The sequence below is a fragment of the Marmota monax genome, unplaced genomic scaffold, assembly GCF_021218885.2.
Source record: "Marmota monax isolate L192 unplaced genomic scaffold, Marmota_monax_Labrador192_F-V1.1 WCK01_AAM20220418_F8-fsc00023, whole genome shotgun sequence".
Classification (NCBI taxonomy): domain Eukaryota; kingdom Metazoa; phylum Chordata; class Mammalia; order Rodentia; family Sciuridae; genus Marmota; species Marmota monax.
In genome coordinates, this window is record NW_026692907.1 from 14,779,128 (window position 1) to 14,793,504 (window position 14,377).

The 14,377-nt window shown below is 40.4% G+C and overlaps 1 protein-coding gene across 17 annotated transcripts in view; it reads left to right on the forward strand.

Annotated features, from left to right (window-relative positions):
• Sgip1 (SH3GL interacting endocytic adaptor 1) overlaps window positions 1–14,377 on the forward strand; it is a 208,587-nt gene that overhangs the window by 8,760 nt on the left and 185,450 nt on the right. The gene's annotated exons all lie outside the window — the stretch shown is intronic.

Sequence of the window (14,377 nt, forward strand, 5' to 3'; positions counted from 1 at the left end):
GTCTTTTTCATTGGTAAGAAAGCAAGTTTCCTATGCAGAAGTCTGTCAACATTAGCCTTTGTGATTCATGCACTAAATGACAGTTGGGCATTCAGAAAACTGCAGTTTTCACATTGATTCTACAAATGTCTAATGACGATACCTCTTGGATTTATTCTTCCCACATATTTCAGTAAATGGATGAATGTCATGTCATTGCCTTAGCTCATTCTTCCAAGCTCAAAGTTAGAGCTGAAATCTCAGCTGGATCTCTGAGCTTGAAATTCTCCATAGAAAAGATGTTAGCCCCACAATAAGGATTATTCTAGAATCAGAAAGGTGTGTCATAACTTTTAGGCCATATTCCAAAGATACTCATTTTTACTCTTGGTTCATATCCACTTCTATTATGCACCTTGACAATTGCTTTAGGATTCTTAAAAAGGTGGAGAAGTTATTGTTGTAATTTGTACCTTTAACATCCCCCCAAAAGCTCTCATGTTAGTGCAGGGATTGTTCAGAGATGAAATGATTAGATTATGAAAGCTGTAACCTCATGGGTGAATTAATCCATTTGATGGATTAATAATCAAACTGGACTACTGGGTGATAACTCTAGGTAGATGAAGCATGGCTGGAGAAAGTAGATCACTGGTGGTATGGTCTTGGGAACTAATCTTGTCTCTGACTCTTTGCTCTCTCACTGTCTCCCAGCTGCCGTGAGCTGAACAGCTTTCCTTCATTATGCCCTCCACCATGATATTCTGCTTCACCTTGGGCCCAAAGCAATGGAGTCAGCTGATCGTGGGTTGAGCCTCTGAAACCATAGGCCCAAAATAAACTTTTCCCTCCTCTTAAGTTGTTCTTATCAGATATTTTGATCAAAGCAATGCAAAGCTAACAAATTTATCCATTTTACATATCTCTAACAAATGGCATAAGAAGGAAAATATTGTTCTCACATTGTTTTAAGATTATGTGACATTTGCACACACTTAAAAGTTTTAAAAAGTGCTTTTTCATTCAACAAGTACATTTGGAGCCAATAAGAACATTTAGTCTCAGGTTCTGTGCTAGACACTGAAAATGAAAGGTGGGGGGCACACAAGAGAAGGGCGACTGCAGTTCCCAACCTCAGGAGAATCAAGTCTAGAACTGTCTATGATGTCACCTACTTAGGTACATATTTTATTCTCACAATGTCTGTGTGGTGGAAAGGATAAGTATTGCTATTCTTATTTTAAATAGGAGGAAACTGGGGCCCAGTGAGGTTTAGTGACTTGCTCAAGGGACCAACTGTCAAGTGGCAGAACTAGCAATCCTGACTCCTAGTCCAGTGCTCTTTTATTTGTGTCACAGTATGAAAAGTCCTGCTCGTGCTTCAAATTGTCTGGCTGGGTTTCTGGCTGACAAGGAAACATCAGACTGCCTGTATTTGATACAGTGTTTTCTTCATAACTAAGCAAGTTCATTTATTATCAGGTCATGATCCTTCAGACTTGCTATCAACTTGAAGACCACCTAATACAGAAGTGTCCTATTCCAAAAAAACTCCTTTCAGGGCCACTCATTGTCACCAGGATGGTGTGATGAGAAGGGTCACACTGTGATGTCACTAACCCAGCGGACTCTAAACTTTCACAGCTTACATCTGACAAACATTTTATTGAAAAGCCTGGCTCCCACTATGAACAAAAGTCCTTTTTCTCCTAGGAAGAGCTCCTGTTCCCTGGCATTCTGTGAGAGCTTTGCCATTATCATGAACACATGATATTGTGTACCATCAGTTGAAGAGTAACCAAACTGGCCAACCTTGTTTTACCATTGAGGAAGCCAGGGCCAAGTGAAAGAACTTACCCAACAATTTTTATTCTCTTTGTAAGAGGACAAGTCAAAGTTTATTTTAGTAATGATTCCAAAAATGTGCATAGACAAAGACTTGGAACCCATGGTGTCTTTCACGTTCAAAGGTGCTGAGGATGGCTGGGTGACTGCCAAAGGACACACAAATGAAATGTGTCCCCAGGGTCACCGTTCTACTGAGTGCACACACAATGTGACCATTTATAGCTCTCTCCTCTGCTTTCACAGCTCATGCATCTGCTGTGGGTGAGTCAGGACAGTAGAGCGGGAAGGGCCCAAGAGGGGCTGTGCCTCTTTACTAGTCATGTGACCTTGAGTGAGGTCTGGAACTGCTTTGGCCTCAGCCTCCCCATTTGTAAGAGAAGAATAGCTTTGGCTTCCTATCTCATCAAATTGTTGTGAAAAATCAAATAAAATTATAAATATGAAAACATCTGAAAGAGTGTAGTGCAGATGCCAGTTGTTTTCTCATGAGGTTCTTTCTTACCTTAGTTGTTGAGTCCCTAGTATTTAGAGGCTAGACATGACTGCTTGCTGATTCGTTTCTCATGTAGATTATTCCTGCACCAAAGATGATATATCGTATCATCTTTGATTCTCAGTGTCCAGGTGATAAGCTGCTCTTTTCTTGACTATGGATGGCATCATTAATCAATCACATCACCTGCCTTTGATTATCTCCTGTGCTTTGAAAATGAAGTCTGGTTTCAGCATCTATCACAACATCATATTCCAAAACCACCTCTGTGGGTTGATTGAAGTTGGCACATGAAATGACATCACTTTGCTTTTCCTACCATGGGCAGTTTCCTAAATTTAAAATACAGTGATCAAGACTAGGGGCTGGAGATATAGCTCAGTTGGTAGAGTGCTTGCCTCTGATGTAAAAGACCCTGGGTTCAATGCCCAGCACCACAAAAATAAAATAAAAGACTAAATAGAATATTGGTGGTCTAGCTGTGCACCCACCATTACAAATGCCCTTAGAGAATCACTGAAAATGACAAGTGAAAAAATGCTCATAGCACCAAGCTATAGCAACAATGATAGGAAGTGGTCTTTAAGCCCTACAGTGGATAGAACTCTGTGGCTCCTGGGCTACTAATTTAACCATGGGCTTCTTTGTGTCTCCTTGTGTCCCTCATTTGAAGAACTGTGTCTACCAGATAGCCAACTAGAGTTAGTGTTTGGATTTATTCATGATTCCTCCCTACTTCCTGACCCACATCATTAGTCCTCCGGAGATGCAGACATCCTTCCTGAGGAGCTCTTGACTCTGTTCTCTTCCTTTTTTCCCCTGCTCACAAGCTGATCAGGCTTTTCTCTTTCTACCTTCCAATTTTGTCCTCCTTTCAGCTGTCACAGATCAATTTCCTCACCTGCCTTTGATTATCTCCTGTGCTTTGAAAATGAAATCCAAAAGCCTTAGTATCCCCTGCAAGACTGTCACACACAGGCTGCCTGGTTCTCTCATCTCCCACTGTCCCAGCCAGCCAGAACTCCTTGCCCATTCTTTCCCTTATTTATGCAGTAACAGTCAGTTCTGACCATTCAAGTTCAAACCAAAGTGCCCTTTTCAACGAAGCCTCCCCACATGCAGCAGGTTGGGTGAGGTGCTCCCTTCCCTGTGCTCAGGTGGTTCTCGGTTCCTGACTCCCAAGGCCACATAGTGGAAGACTGGAGAGTATTGGCTTTGGAGATTGACCTAGGTTAAACTCCATGTGGATGACCTTGGGAAGCTAGCAAAAACATTTCTGAATTAGGAAAATGGGAATGATGATAAGTCTTCTTCTCATAGGTTATTTAACAAGTAAGTTGTAAGAATTAAATCAGAAAGTGCACTGGTAGCACTCAGAGTTCTCCAGAGAGGCATGGCTGAACCAATAGGAGATTTACCCATGTGAGAGAGAGACAGACAGACATACAGAGACCGAAACAGAGACTTTTCAGGAATTGGATTACATCTGTCATGACAAATTCAAAATCTGTAGGTTAGGCTGGCAGGCAGGCAGGCAACTGGGGCAGGAGTTGATGCTGCAGTCTTTTGGTTAAGTATTAACCTCCCAACAAATCTTAGCTGCAATTTTCTGCTAGGCAAATCACTTTCTTGTACCTGCATGTTGGTTCGTTATGGAAGACCAAGGATTCTGCCAGGGCAGGGAACAAATCTTGCTTGACAATCCTAGTGTGTGACATGTGTAAGTGCTTGATAAATATGCTGTAACTGTGTAAATCCTGTGTAGGGATCACAGAGTTTTGGGAAAATGATGAAGCCATCCAGTATGGTTATTATGAGAATTGAATAAGCTAATATATGCAAAACTTTTAGGACAGCATTTGGTCCATAGCAAAGGCTTATTAAATGTTACTTTTGTAGTCATTTATTCTTATCTCCTAATCTTCTAGAATACAAGTCCAATCCATGAGAGCAAGGACTCTAAGTGTATCGCGTATGTCTCATGCCCAGACCAGTGGCTAAAACATAGCATTCCATGGTCACTACAACACTTCCTCTGTGTCCACACCAAAATGTAATCAAGAGTGTGCTTCGACTGTGCTCTCTCTACTCTCCTGCAAATACCCATCTGCTGTGTAGGATCCCTCTGGCTGACAGCCACCCTCTGGTCCAGCAGCATGTGGTTTCTCACACACTTGCCTGATGTTTAATTGTTTTCTTCTGATTTTGAGAGGCCCATTTTCATTGTAGAACTTTTAAAAATAGGAAGATTCAAAGAAGATATTGAAATCACCAATAATCTCACTGTTATGAAATAATCAATACTGCTACAATTTGTTGAATGCGGAACATGGACTTTGGAGTCAGGAAGTTTCTTAACCCCCAGTGATCACATCAATCAAATAGGTGAAATAATACCTAACTGTAAACAATTGTTAAGGAAATTAAGTGAGATAATGTATCATTTACACTCAGCCTAGTACTTGGCATATTAAGTAAGCACTCAATAAATTATCTATATATGTCAAAAGGTTTAAAATTACATAAACACAGGCATACATACACATAAGACTTTTGCACTTTACACTGGATTGTATCCTCTATCCTAGGCACTGTCTATATTTGTAAAGAGAATGGGCTCTAGAAATGACTGCTCAGATTCAAATCCTGACCTTTACCAGCTGCATGAACTTATTCAGGTTATTTAACCTCCCTGTGCCTCAGTTTCTTCTTCTATGCACATGATCTCTACCTATAAAGATTATTATGAGGATTAAATTAATTTAACTCATATTATTATTATCTTAGCATATCATATATCCCATATAAGACATGCAAAGAAGAGTATTTGGTACAAAGTAAATACTTAATCAAGAAACATTAACTGTCACTGTCATCATCAAGAAATCATCTCCAGAAGTATTATTCGTACTGGCTTCATAACAGTTCATTGCATGAGAATTTATTTATTATTATCCTGTGGTCAGATGTTGAGACTATTATCTGGAGCTTAGTTTGTGTATTGAGCTGGAATTGCTCAGGTTAGTGAGTCATGTGGTTGATATGAATTCTTGGCTCTTGTTTAATGAGCCACCTTGCTGAAGAGATGAGCTTTCTCTCTTGTGTTCCAGCCTTGGCATTGTCCCAGTCAGCTGGATGACTTTGGGCTAGCTATTTAACAATGGAGAGAGAAAGCAGGTAGTAGAAAGACAAATTGATTTTAATTCAAAGAAATACTAGTATTTCCTGGCACCCTTGTTTCTTGGTGTTATTAAAGATGAGGCTAAGAATGTGCTAGGTGAGTAGGAAGTAATTTTGACATCTCTCTACTAGCTGGCCATCCCTCTAAGGCAGGTCACCTCTTCTTTACCTTTCCATCTGTGGAATGGCAAATGATATGAGCATTCCTAACTTTCTCACTTGGTAATAAATATACAAGCACAAAATATATGGGAAAGTATTTTGAAAACTATAATTTTTAAAATACAGAATTATGCAGAATTAGAACCATTAGCATCTTTAATATCTTGGAAACGCTTTTCAACTGAGGGGTAGGCTAAATAATTTTGAAGCCGGTGACTAGTGTTAGGAATCCATGATGAAACCCTGCTACTATCATCCCTTGTCTCTCCATCTTTGATGCCCACAAATGATTTGCTTATTTCTGGAGACCAGGAGATGAGCACCTTTCCTAATTTGATAAATTCTTTGTTAGAATGAGGAAAGGTATATGTAATATTGTTTAACATATTGTTACTGATAATGGATATGTAGTGAGTCAATTTAAAACCAGTTTAAAGTGTGTTCAACTGAAATCTGTCTTGGCCTAGTTACAAAACCAAATAGAGACCTGTATAAAGTTTCAGATTATAGATAGAGAGGATTCAATCTAATCCTCTCACTCTAAATGCCAGATCAAATTATTTAATCTGGATATCTTCTCCTGAATTTTCTGCTGTCTTCAGATTCATGGCAACATAGTTCCCAGGGCACATTGAAGGACAGAGCTTGGCACACTCTTGATTACATTTTGGTGTGGACACAGAGGAAGTGTTGTAGTGACCATGGAATGCTATGCTCTAGCTACCGGTCTGGGCATGAGACACACTCGATACACTTAGAGTCCCTGCTCTCATGGATTGGATTTCTCATGGATTGAAAAGGAGATAAGAAAAATGACTACAGAAGTTAGCTTCAGATGGTGACAAAAATCAATAAAAGAAGCACAAGAAAACTGAAAAACAGAACATATCAATGAGAAGAACAGAGACAAGGGGCCTGGGACTTATAAGCTGCTCTTTGGAGACCAAGGGCCAATAAGGAGGGAAAGAGACAGGAGAGAAGAACAAGATTCAGGTCAGGAAGGGCTTTGTGAACCATGAGACGATCTGGTATTTATTCTGAGGTCATGGAAAGCCACTGGAGGAGTTTAAGGAGAAGGTCATGAGCTCGTTTGCATCTTTAAACAATTACTTTGGGTTTTGGATGGACGTCAGCAGCTACAGATGACAGTTTTTTGTTTTTTTTTAAATTTTAATGGAGTGTTGTTTTGAATCTGTGTTTGGTAATACGTACTTTGGTTTTATTTAAATTTCTGTTCATTTTCCGGAAAGCTGATGGAGATTGGAAGCTATTGCTGTGCCCCTCCCCCCAAGCCACTCATTGGCACCCTCACTGATGAGGTCTGAGAAATCAAAGTAAACACTTAGTTCAGCCATGGAGTCTTTTTTTTTTTTTTTTTTCCTAATCCAAATGGTTCTGGCATTAGGCTTTTTCAGAGGTGTGTTGAGAGGTTAAAAAAAAAAAAAAAGACTTTATTAGTGATCCAGGTGTATCATGTGCTTTATTTTCATGCACTTGCTTTTAAATGGCTTTGAAGTACTTTGATTCTTTGATAGTCATTTTAATAATGAATCCGTTAGTTTATTAGGCTGACTTTCATCACTGGGGCTCTTCTTCTGTAAGCCAGATCAGAAAGATAGAAGTACATAAGAGATCTTGCCCTTAACAGAGGCCAGGCTCTCTGTATTCCATTTTCCTCCACAAATGTTTCCATTAAAACCTCTTGTGGGGGCTGAGATTGTGGCTTAGCGGTAGAATGCTCGCCTAGTGTGTGTGAGGCCCTGGGTTCGATCACATAAAAATGAATAAATAAAGGTATTGTGTCCAACTACAACTAAAAAATAAATATTTTAAAAAAACTCATTTAAAAAAAGAAAAAAACCTCTTGTGTCCTCTCTGAATTTTATCAACTGGGGAGATCTCTACTGCACTTCTCCAACTCCACAGCCCCTCTCTTCCTACCTATGCCAAAACTTCCTGTGCTATAAAATGCATCTGTATGCCAGAGGAAAATATATGTGGTTTTCTGTTAGAAAAAAAAGGAGTTGTTCCTGTTGTAGTCCTTTTTATACAAACTCTAGTTTTCTTTTGTGTAATTCCTTATACCATCTAGCAGCTAAGGGAAAAGACTTGGAAGTTAAATATAGTTGGGTTTAGATTCTTACCCTGTGAGGTACTGTGCCTGTGGGCCAGCCTGAGCTTCAAGTTTGTTCTTTTCTTTCCTCCATTCCTTCCTTCCTCCTTTGCTCCTTCATGTAGCTGCTGTCATCTTAGCTATTTAAATATTTATGTCATAAATTCACAAGATTGTCAGCAAGTGTTTATTGAGCTTCCAAACATCGTGCCAGGTACTAGGTATGAACATGGTGAGCACACGTGAAATAGACCTTGTGGATCTTAGAGTTTCGTGACACAGATATTAAATTAATACAGATTACTCAATGATAACAAATGAGCCAAGTCCCATGAAGGAAGTACTGAAAGGCAGTCTCCAAAACCCGAACTGGTCCTGCAGGAGTGAGTAAAAGTTTTTATATGTATTACATGTTACTCACTATACACATCTAGCCAAACATATTCCCTCTTACCTTTTCATTCAGTGGAGCGTAGCTGCTGTTGTTATCATTTCTCTTGTCATTACTAATATGACTTGTACCCCATGCCTCTACATGTCCTGATTCAGTGAGGCTTCCTGGGACTTGTTACAAGGTGCTCCAAGATGTCTGTTTGCTGTATTCTTGGTTACTTGCCTAGATCTGTTCTGCACCTGTGCTTCCTGACTCCTGCCAGCTTACCTAGCTTCGGACCTGGTATCTGAGTAGTTTCTGGGGCTAACCACACTGGAAATTTAGAGTATTTTTGTTTCCATCCAGGCTTTAATTCTCTCTTGGAAGGCCCCTGATTTGATATCTCTTTCTCCAAAATGAATGTCATCAAAATCCTGGCACGACAACTGCTATGTTGCTATGCTGTTCCATAATAAAGCACGGACATTTTAGGTAACTTTCCAGAAGAAAAGGAGGGTACCTTTTCTCTGCTTAAGGACTTTTGAAGAGCTCCTTGCTGCACCCACTCTGTGTTATTAGCACCTGTTGTGGCTGGGTTACCAACTTGGGGGATATTGCTTCTTCCCATTATTTTTGAGAAAGTCTTCCTTGTTCAGCATGACATAGAAACTAGGTGTTTTGGTCACCTTTTTCACTGCTGCGACTAAAAGATGCAGCCGGAACAATTGTAGGGAAGGAAAAGTATATTTGGGGGCTCACAGTTTCAGAGATATCAGTCCATAGACAGCTGGCTTCCTTCCTCAGGGCTCAAGGTGACTCTGAACATCATGGTAGAAGAATGTGGCAAAGGGAAGTGGCTCATATGATGATCAGAAAGCAGGGAGAAAGGTCTCCACTTGCCAGATACAAAATATATACCCCAAAGCCATGCCCCAATTCCCATCTCCTCCAGCCACACCTCACCTGCCTTCAGTTACCACTCAGTTGAATCCCTCTCAGGGGATTAATTCACTGATTGGGTTAAGACTCTTGCAACCCAATCATTTCTCCTCTGAACCTTCTTGCATTGTCTCACACATGAGCTTTTGGGAGACACCTCACATTCAAACCATACCACTAGGCCACAGATCTAATCCTCCAGCTTCATTATTCTTAAATCTGTGATTTCCCCCATCAGATTGGTGAGAGAAATAGCTCTTTCTGCATTAGTTCATAATTGCTTCTTCTGTCAAAGTTGCTCAAATCCAAGTTTATTTTTTTCCTTTTCTTCCTATTCTCTAATTAGATATTACTAAAAGATAGATTCCCTTCAACTTAGCCAAAAGATAGCTGCGCCCCCCAACAACCCTGGGTGTCTGTATATTATATAATAAGAAAGACAGAAAATAACATTGTCTCTGTAATGTTCCATAATTCTCTTAACAGGCAGGTAAAACATAACCACTGCCCTCCTCTAGGAGAGGGAAATGTTCAAGTAGTATACAGATTTATTAACATAAAAATAGCAACCATTTCTTGAGCTCTTGCGGTATATAAGAAACTGTTGAAATTATCTGTAAGTATTCATTTCATCTAAGATTCACCATTCTCTGAGGTCAATTCTGTGATAATTAACCCTCTTACAGAAATAAGAAACTGAGCCTTAGCTAATTTATGACTCACTGAACTAATTTATGACTCATCACACAAACGGTAAATTTTAAAAGACGTATTTGTTTTCTATTATGCTATGAAACAACTACAATACCACAAATCAAAATTGCTGGCTGACGAAAAAAATGGATAAATGGTGGTAGAAGTAACAAAACTGTTATCCAGGATTTCTGTATTTTGATTGTATTTAATCAGATTTGTTTGTAGTGTCTCGCCTTCTGCTTTATAGTTTTCTGTGGCACTGTATTTTAAAGCAACTTTTAATGAACTATCTAGGATGTTTGAGATAAATTTGCAATGCCTTTTTTAGTATTTAGTGAGATTCTCCTATGCGCGCATGGGAAATCTATTTCCCCCTCTTGCTTCAACAATTATTGGGTACATCTTCTAGTTTCCGCTATAACAGAACTTTTATAGCATTTCGGAGGAAATTCAAGCATCAGCTGACCTTTGTTTAATATGAGAAATAAGATCATTCTGACTGTGTGGTTTGCAAAGGGTTAGAGTTCCCAACTTCACATTAATACCTTCATTGTAGTTACGAACTCACACCACTTTTGATTTTAATATTCCTAACAGATGCTCAGTTCTCTATAACTCTAATAAATTGCATATTTTAGAAACGTGTAAAATTATGCAGCTCCTCTCCATGTTTATTTATAGGCCTGAAATAGAGCATGTATGCCATTTACTCTGCAGGAAATACAAATAAACCCTTAGGTGTTGCCTTTTACTTCTGCTCTGAGGTTGTTGTTCTCAATGCAAGTTCTTCAGTCAGGACGAAAAAAAAAACAGCAGTAGAGTCAGATGCCATGTATAAAGCACATGACCTCAAACTGCCCGAATTCAAAAACTCTGCAGATTCTCTCAGGATGAGATTGTCTCACAGAAAGGCAGGCAACAGCCACTCAAGTCTGGTAGTAATTAATATTTGTTATTAATCTGTACAGTTTTTCAATGTGCCAGACTCTGAGTCCAGGTCTGTATACATGTGGCTTAACTATCTCTTACAATAACTCTATGAAGAATATTCTTAATCCCATTTGATAAATGGGGAAACTGAGGGTCAAGGTCACATGCATAGCTATGGAATGGCAGAACAGGGTGGTAACCCTGAGTCCCAGCTCATGTGACGGCGGGGACCACCGATGGTTTGCCAGCAATTGTCACCATGGGCTACTGTGACGTGGCTGGGTTGGTGAGGCTCTTGTCCACTGTCATAAGCAAGGATTTCAGGTGGAAACTGTTCATGGCCTCTTCTGAGCACTTGAACTTGCCTGTTTTGCTGTTTATGTATTTTAAAAGGCCTTTTGAAACTTCAGTGATTTTATTTAACAAAATAATTTCCAGGACTGCGCTATACCCTTCCTTCCTTCTTTTCTCTTCGGCCTTCTTTTAGATACTGTGTGCTAATTTGCACTTCTACAATGCGCCCTCTTTTCTTTTCTCTTTCCTTTTTCTTCTCCTGTTCCCTTACCTGGTCTGCATTGTGTTGCCACTTCCTGTGTTCCTGTTCTGTGGCCTCTGCCCTGGATACTCCCTCATAGTTCATTTGTTTATATAGCAGTAGAACATCATATAAGATGGAAGCCTGAGAAGGTAGTTTTCAAGCCTGAACCCTTCACTTACTCTCTGTGCTGTCCTGGCTAGTTTGCGCTCTCTCTCTCTCTCTCTCTCTCTCTCTCTCTCTCTCTCTCTCTCTCTCTTTTCTTTGCCACTCTGTTTTCATAGCTTTAAAATCAATATTATAATACTAATGCCTATCTCAGAGTTTTTGTGAGGAATAAATAAGTTAACATATTTAAAGTGTTTTGCTTTGTGCCTGGCACATAGTAATTGCTCACCTAATCAGTTTTCTTCACTAAGTTTTGTTTGTTTTTGCAGAATGATAGGTAATTTGTATCAGAAAAATCGCATCCTCAGGTGGAAGGAGAAATGACTTCAACCATCACAAGGAAAACCCTTCCCCCAGGAAGAAAACAAAACAAGTCCTCCCTTTAAGGTGCTTCCCATTTGTTCGTTTTCAAGTTCCCGTTGGCCACAACAAAGCAAATTGGCTGACTGCCACCGGGACCTCAGAGACCAATACATCAGCCAAGTTTTGCTTTTCTCTTAACTCTTGCAATTCCTGTGTCTCCAGCTCCCAGCCACCCGTATTCACAATGCTGGAGGATGCTGAAGCAAGCCCCACATTGTGCTGAGGTTGAGCTGAGTCTTGCAGTCCTAGAGGACAGACAGAAGCAGAGAGAACGGAGACTTTCTGCTCACCTGCTCGATACCAGTCAGGCATCAGGGCACACATGGTAACTTCACGTGCAGATGGGAAGGGAGGGAACAAAGAACTCAAAATGACTCTCAGAGCCAGTTGCACTTAGAAATTGAAACATGAAGCACCAATTTGATGCTCCATGACATTATAGATAGTATTATTTTTTCCCACTTAAAAAATAGTTACCAAAATGTGACTGAAAGAAGTTAAGTAACTTGGCTAAGATCTACCTGATTCCAGCCCCTGTGCTCTTAACCCACTCATGATCCTGCTCCCTTTACTATCCTGTACATCTTCCTTCCTATCCTACCTCTCTTGGCCTCAGTTTCTTTATCTGTAAAGGGATTAGGGTTTGCCAAGTTGGTTTAGAGTTTCCTTCCAGCTCTGATGTTCTGGCTTTCTGGCGTGGGCATCTGAGTTTAGAAGCACTGTGCCAGTGGTCAGTTTCTAAGCGTCCATCTGGATGTGCACAGACAGGCTCATGTCCTCACTGCTGCTTGGTTTAGGCTGCAGCTGTCTGTGGCTCTGTCACTGAATCACATTACAGCTTACATTATCTCGCTTCCTGTACCAAGCAAATATACTTTGTTCCATTACCACTGAGCAAATCCTCTAAGGAATCCAACAGAGCTCCAAGAATTCTCTTCTGGTAGTTGCTTAATATGTGTTGCCTTGACCCACAAGTTAATGCAATTTCAGAAGAAAAGACCTGCCATGGCATCTAAGTAAGGTTGGGGTCAAATGGGGAGAAGAAAACACCCACCCACCACTGAGCTTTACTGAGCTAAGTATCTTGCTTTGCTCTTCGAAACCTCATGGGATTAGACTCTTTATCCACCACTCAGAGCAAGACCCCTGACGTAGGCAGAGAATTCAAACCTGATTCTGTCCATACGTTTTCTGCAATACTGTGACCTTTCTGCACTGTGGTAGTAGAAAGAGTCACAAGATTAGAACTATTATTCCAGCCTTGCTACTCATTTTTAATGTGTTATTTCAGATAACATACTCTTTATCTATAAAATGAGTCAATAAAATTGATTATCTTTAAACTGACTAATCAGAGATTCGATCTCTTGAGCCAAATTAATGTCCTAATGATCTCAACTGGTTAGAAGGAGGATGAATTATATTTTCTTCTTCCTTTTCCTTATCGGGTAAGTTCAGTCACCAAGGACTATCAGTCCTCTCTTCAAAATGCATCTCTCTGTCGCCTTCTATTTCTGTCACCACTGCTTTAAATCTGGACTTTATGCCACTGCTAGAATCCCAAAATAGATTCCCCTCTGCCCATACTCCCAGCCTGTACCCAATTCCCTTCCATGTATGTGCCTGTGTGTGTGAGCGTGTGTGTGTGTGTGTGTGTGTATGTGAGAGAGAGAGAGAGAGAGCGAGAGAGAGAGAGAGAGAGAGAGCGCTTGTGTGCTAGCTCACTTCTTTCTCTTGTTTGAAACCTCAATTGTTCCTTCTGTATCATTAGTGGCATCGAATTCTCTGGGCTTCCGTAAACGGGAACCACCAAAATAAACTTTCTGTTCTCCCAGGGCTACCATCTTTATCTTATCTCTGAACCTTTGCCAGAGTTGTTTTCTGCAGTTCTCTTCATCCAGTTCTTCCAAATCCTCCAAGGCCCAGTCCAACTACAGAAAAGAACCCTGTCCCTCTTGTTCCTCAAGAGGGATGTATCCCAAGCACCCACACAATGCCAGGCTCACAAGAAGTGCTTGGTAAATATTTGTTGAATTAATGAAGGACTCCTTTCCACAAAGGTTTCCCTGACTACATCAGCCTGCATTCATGTCGGAGTCTCTCAACCCCAGTGGCTCCAATTTGTTCTATGGTCTTTTAGTTTCAGAGAGCTGTTTTGTTTTTATCCACTTAAGGAAGAACTAAAATCAATGAAACCGAAAGAAGGTTTTGAGTGGGATGAATCCTTGCCCTAGCCATTTTCTTTTCTTTTCTTTTTAATTTTCTTTTGGGGGGAGGGGTACCAGCGATTGAACTCAGGGGCACTCGACCACTAAGCCACATCTCCAGCTTGATTTTATATTTTATTTAGAGCCAGGGTCTCACTGAGTTGCTTAGTGCCTCACTTGTGCTGAGGCTGGCTTTAAACTTTCGATCCTCCTGCCTCAGCCTCCAGAGCCGCTGGGATTACAGGTATGTGCCACTGTGTGGGGCTGCCCTGGTCATTTTTCTTACAGATGAGAGAATGAAACACTTTCTGTGCATCAGGCCCTGTTCTGAGTGTTCTATTAATACTTGACTCATTGAACATAGCATTGAGAAGCAGGAGCTTTTTTATCC